At 33.9% G+C, this 6,235-nt stretch overlaps 1 long non-coding RNA gene across 1 annotated transcript; it reads left to right on the top strand.

Moving 5' to 3' along the window:
• Nucleotides 1-3,382: 3,382 nt before the first annotated feature.
• LOC124899296 lies at nucleotides 3,383-6,132 on the top strand. The gene is made up of 4 exons (XR_007056584.1): nucleotides 3,383-4,412; nucleotides 4,515-4,787; nucleotides 4,879-5,697; nucleotides 5,776-6,132. It is a non-coding gene; the product is annotated as an uncharacterized LOC124899296 (long non-coding RNA).
• Nucleotides 6,133-6,235: the final 103 nt, after the last annotated feature.

Below are 6,235 nucleotides of genomic sequence, written 5' to 3'. Positions count from 1 at the left end.
TCGCACACTTATCGCATGATGCTACTGTCTCAGTCACTAAAATGGCCATAACTTTTTGCTTGGGTATCGTATTTAGGCGAAATTGGTATTATTGGAAAGCTAATTCGAAGAGATTTCATTTTGATATATAGTAGGCCACCCAGTTCATCATATACAAGGAGTTATGGTCGATTGAATCTGACCCAAGTTTCGACGCTCACTCAAACTCGAACGATAGGAAAGCTTTCAACTCGTCCTTGAGTTTGGAGAACTCTATGATCTCAACTTATGCTCAAATAGGTTCCCACACTAAATGATTGATTAACATGCCAAATTTGCATAGGATTTATGGCTTTTGGATCATCTACGCATAGAAACGATGATTTTTCATTCTAGCCCGAAATGTGGGGTGTTACATTTTCTTTCTACTGTTCAATTAGAAAAATACTCCTAAAATAGGACTCTATTAAGGAAATACTTCCATAAATATTGAGATGTACGTTAAACTAGAGAACAAGTCTGTTTGCCTATCAGGAGAATATGAATGATGTTCATCTAACTTGATTCGATTGTATGTCTAGATTGGTGGATGCTTGATTTTCTAACCCTCAACTTCTTCATTGTATTTGTCAGCATAATAGAATTCAACATGTGTGTATATATATATATATATATATATATCTTCTTTGTTTTCATTCAAAATCATTCTTTAAGGTCAACATCTTCTCTCAGACAAGAATTAGTTGGATCAAAATCGAAGCTTTGTGATCACTATTATATTTTTTTTATAGTTTACAGGTCGTAGATAAATGTTGGCTGACTTTGAAGAATTTCTTGTGTAAAGGTCAGGTTTAATTGTATTGTTTTGATATCTTTATAATATTATTATTTTATTTTAATTTAAAGATGTTAGATGAATATGGGTCGATTTTGAAAATTTTTTTAGGTAAATGTTAGGTTTAATTGTATTATCGTAATATATCTATTAGTTTGTTATTTTGAGGTAGCTTACAGTTCGTAGATGAATCTCGATCGGCTTTGAGAAATTTTTGTGTGTTAAATTTAAGTTTAATTGTACTGTAGTATTTTGATAGCACTTTTATCGTATTATTTTGTTGCAGTTAACATGTAATAGATAAATGTTGGTCGGGTTTGAGGAATTTTTTTTATGTAAAAGTTAGGTTTAGTTGTATTATTTTGTTATCTCTATTATCGTATTTTTGTTATTATTTACAGATAGTAGATGAGTGTCAGACGACTTTGAGAAAAATTTTGTGTGTAAAGATTAGATTTAATTGTATTATTTTGATGTCTCTATTATTGTATTATTTTGTTACAATTTACAAATAATAGATAAATATCGATCTGCTTTACAAAATATTTTTGATAAAGATTAGGTTTAATAAATAAATTGTGCATCTTATATACCCAAAAATATTAAATTAAATTATTATATTTATCTTTATTATTTAAACAAATATAATATTTAGTGTAATGTTTGAACTCATTTACACGCTCGAGGCGTGCATCTAAACAAGTAACCTTATAACTAAGAAGCAAGCATGATAGACGTAAGAATAGTGTCTTTAATGCCGATGATTTACTGAAACAGTGGCTATCCAGAATGTGCAATTGTCAACTAATGGTTAAATTATCTTGGCAGAAGAGGACACAATCTTGATTCTTGGTTAATTTACCAAAGAATGTTATAATGACAACTCTGTTTGCATTTGCTGTATGGTGCAATCAGTATTACTCTACTCTTATTTATAAGCCTACAAGCACCATAAGCCTTTGTTCCAGTAATACCTAACTACTCCTAATATCATATTTTTATTTGAAGTTTCTTTTGTCGATTTCTCCATCCGATTAGTGCATTTTTTTTTTCAATTTACTATTTCATTTAGAATTTGGATTGTAATAATGTTGCAGGCATTTAACTTAGAGGTCATTGAATGTTGTGGCTGCTGGTCTTTTTGCTCCTCCTTCCCGTCTTCTCTATTTAGGGGATTGTATTTCAAATGTTGTTATTTTTTTAATTCTTGATTATTAAAATGTAATGTTTCTTCTACTTGATGTGCATGTATTTTCAATCTGTTAATTTCTCATGTGTAGGCCGTTGTATTTATGTGGAGGAGAAAGTGAAGGAATTGCAAAGATGAGATACATATAGAAAGCTGCATATTTTAAAATTCTACCCATTTCTGGAGAAATTGATATATCGTTATACTGCAGCTACACCAAAACTTAATTCTATGGATTAATCATGCGTAGATTAGTGTGGTGTCTGTAATCGAAGATAGATTAGTGTATTACTTGCTTTGATTGAATGTCATTCTTATCTTACAACACTGAGACCAATTGAAATTGATTTTTCCTAATTCATGTTATTTTTACTACTCTCTACCAATTTTGCATGGAGAAAATATTTTAACAATTTCAAGTAACCAAACACTAAATTTGCAGCAAAGAATTTTCTGTGCTTAAATGTGAAAGTTTCAGTTTAAAGAATTTGCTCGGCTCTGCATTGAGGTGAAAATGTGTTTAAATCGAATGTATACTATGCTTGGATTAACTGTCAACTGTATGGCTCAATATGTACTATAGTATTATATATTTTACTTGCTTACGACTTTGCTTTCTGAGAATCTTCTTGTGTTTCGACTACTTTCTTGTTTAGGGAGTCCATTGAGTTTGAACTAGATGGACCAGGTAAGGAAGTTATTATTTGTATAGTTAGATTTCGGTTGCTTTTTGGTTTAGGATTATTCTTATGTTCATAGCGATTTTGTTAGTAATTAAAGTATGAGGAAGTTGATAAGATTGGGGAAGGAACATATAGTGTAGTGTACAAGGCTCGTGATCGTGTAACTAATGAAAGGGCCTTGGGATATAATCTTCTCAGCATCACAATTGTTGCTGGCGTGCTGTTCCTATCTACTCATTTTCTGTTACCACCATGGATTGATGGGGCTGCAATGGCTGCCTCTTCGGTGAGTGTTGTTTGCAGCTCTCTTCTGCTGAAAAACTACAAGAAACCTAAGAAGCTGAATACTCTGGATTTACAAGGAATCATTGTTGAGTAATTCTTGTCTGCCAACGTAGTAGCTAACAAAACTGTCTAATTTTTGTCCACGGGGAGAAAAGATACAGCCAGTGGATTATTTACTACCGAACCATGTTCTTCATGTACTATATTCGATAAGAAGAAAATCAGGGAGACACTAAACACAATCGCAGGGAAAACACCCAGGTGACTGTCATATAGCTTCCTTGTGCTGCTTTGTTCATTTGCATTGTTCTCCTAAAATATTAACTTACATGTACATCACTTTAGTACTCTTTTAGCTGCTAAGATGCTGAATTAGTTTTTCAGCATTGTGGTGACCCTTTGTACTCAATTTGAGGATGTTTAAACTACGATACAGAAAAGTCGTGAATATACGATGGTTAGGATTTAGATAAGCTTCTTTTATCAATTTACTTGGACATATAAGAAGAAATTGTGAATCCTTGATTTGGTTGCTGCAAAGGAGCAATCTTTTCGTACTTTTTAGCTGCTGAGATGCTGAATTAATTTTTCAGCACTGTGATGAACAGTTGAGGATGTTTGAACCTATGTTGCTCGGACTCTTCAAAAGTGTCATCTGGTGCTTGTTGGATCCTTCAAAAATAGTGCATTTTTTGAGGATCCGACACGGGTACGGCAATTTCAATAGAGTCTGAGCAAATTAGGATTGAACTATGATACAGCCAGAGTCATGAATACACAATAGTTAAGATTTAGATGGATTCTTTTATTAATTTACTAGGACATGTACGAATTTGTGAAACCTTGATTTGGTTGCAGCAAATGAGTAATTCTTTTCAAATTTTTTTGCAGCTGAGATCCACTGAATTACATTTTCAAGATTCTGGGTGATCATTTGGTACTGAGGTGTTGTTATTGTTGTTTTTCTGGGTGATCATTTGTACAACCATAAGCTTAGTAGCGATTTATAAATCTGGGTACTGAGGAATATACGAAATGTGTCAGTATCATAGACATTTAACATCTTAAAGCAAAGCGCCAAAAATATAAACAGCTTTATCTAAGTCGAATCATGAATTATGGACTTTACTGTTTTGAGTTATGTTGGACAAAATCTCACTTGAAAAGAAAGGTTAAATTTTTTGGAAGTATGTCAGTTATTATCTGGAAGACTATTTATGTTGTCGGTACAATCTTCTGTATGCTTTTATTCCAACAGCTGATTGTTACGTAAACTACAGAGCCTACAATTTATAAATGGGTTCAAAAGCAATTGAAGATTTGTTAGAGGCGTCATCAGGAGTACATTATTCTTGATTCCATTTAGAAGAGCCACATACTTCAAAGACTGATCAACCAACAACTTCTATGGATGGAAGTGTTAAGCACCCTTTTGTCATAGGTATGTGGAGGCGGTAATATGTCTCCTGTTGTTGCTACCAAGCTTTATCTGACTAAAGCCTGGATTCATTTTTGTGCCTGATCCTTCTCTTGCCTATTGCAGTGACTTTGTATCTCATCTTCGTGGATTTAAACTGTTGATCTTGCGTCACACACTAAGTTGCGCGAACTCTTCACTTTTGATGCCGCACCCGTGTTGGATTCTTCAAAAACACACTACTTTTGGCAAATCCAACATGCATCCGCTGACATTTTTTAGAAGTCCGAGCAACATAGGTCACACACACACGATTTTAAGAGCTGATGTTTTACATATTCCAATATTGTCTAATCTAAGAGGTTTGGACCTGTCAAAACACATATTGGTTTGACATTTGTAAGTTAAATTTAACTGGTCATACTATTTTTTGTTTTTTGTTCCTGTTTTCAATTGCGCAAGCTGATTTTTTTCCTCCTGTTTATTTCAGAATGTTGAGAAAATAAGTATGTTGAATTGGTCCTAGAGGTAAACGTTCTGCTAGATTATTCACCTGCACATGCTCTAGCTATCAGACAATAATGCATGGCGACTACAGCACAACCTATGACATATAGGTTTCAGAATGGAGGAGAAGCAAAAACTGACAACGTAGTAGTTTAATTCTCAAATTACCTTTTAAATTTGCATATTACTGATTTTCTATCTTTGTTATCTCTGGTTACTGCAAGTTGAGCAGGATAGATGAGCCTATAATTCTGTTTGACGAGGTGGTCACTGATGGTATTAGTCCAAATCTGATTACTTTTAACATTCTCATTAATGATTTTGGCAAGATAAGTTACATACTTTCCACTAAAAAATTATTTGGCTGAATGTGGGTTGTGGGTAACTAGCCTGATGTTGTCACCTATTGAACTGTCGGACAGGAGATTTCAAGTTCGGTGATGAAATGAATATCCAAAAATTGTCTCTGAACTTATATATTTACTTTTTCTTATTATCCATGCCTTAAGCAAGGAGAATAAGCTAAATGAAGTTCGGAAATTATTGAGGCAATTAAGATTTGAGGGATGATATCGTTTCCCAGTTATTTATATGCATCCTTGTGTTTGATGAGTTTTGCAGGAATTGTAATTGAGTGAAGCAAATGTGATTGCAACAGAAATGGAGAGCCGAGGGTGTTTCTATGATAAAATCAGCTTCAGAATTCTCATTCTCGGGCATTGCATTAAAAAAAAAGAATGCTTGAAGCTATGACCATTCCTGATAAGATGCTGTCATCGGATTCCGTTCAAATGATATCACAGTAAGTTGTTTGACGTCATGCCTTCTGAAAGTTGGGATGGCAAATAAAGCTTATAAAGTAAGGCTCATTTCATCACAGGAATTGAATTTGGAAGGCTCATTTCATCACAGGAATTGAATTCAGATTTATCATCTTCAAGGCAATTTGTACCGTTCAGGACAAGTTTGGACATCCCACTGCGCTCACTCAAGGAAGATGTGGATCGTTGTTCCCTTCAAGTGCTTCACTATTTAAGAATACTGGAAGATCACCTTAAATTTTAAGTAAAACATACAATTGAGATGAACTACATTTACATCACTTTGTTGAGATGCAGATAGTGGTATATTTGTTGTCAAATGCAGTGGTTGGTGGTGGCTCGGTGTTATGATAGTAGTGTGGAATTTTCGAAGTAAAGGATACTCATTGTTGCAGTAGGTGTCATTTGGAGCAGATTCTGTAAAATCGTGGGGCTCTAAGCTGCGTCACATCTAATTTACCTATTTAATATCCATGGCTTGTGTTCTTTAGTTAGTTTATATTTGTTTCCCTCAAAGTA

This window comes from Capsicum annuum, chromosome 6 (assembly GCF_002878395.1).
Source record: "Capsicum annuum cultivar UCD-10X-F1 chromosome 6, UCD10Xv1.1, whole genome shotgun sequence".
Classification (NCBI taxonomy): domain Eukaryota; kingdom Viridiplantae; phylum Streptophyta; class Magnoliopsida; order Solanales; family Solanaceae; genus Capsicum; species Capsicum annuum.
The sequence above is the reverse complement of the archived record's forward strand: the minus strand, read 5'-3'. Positions and strand labels throughout refer to the sequence as shown.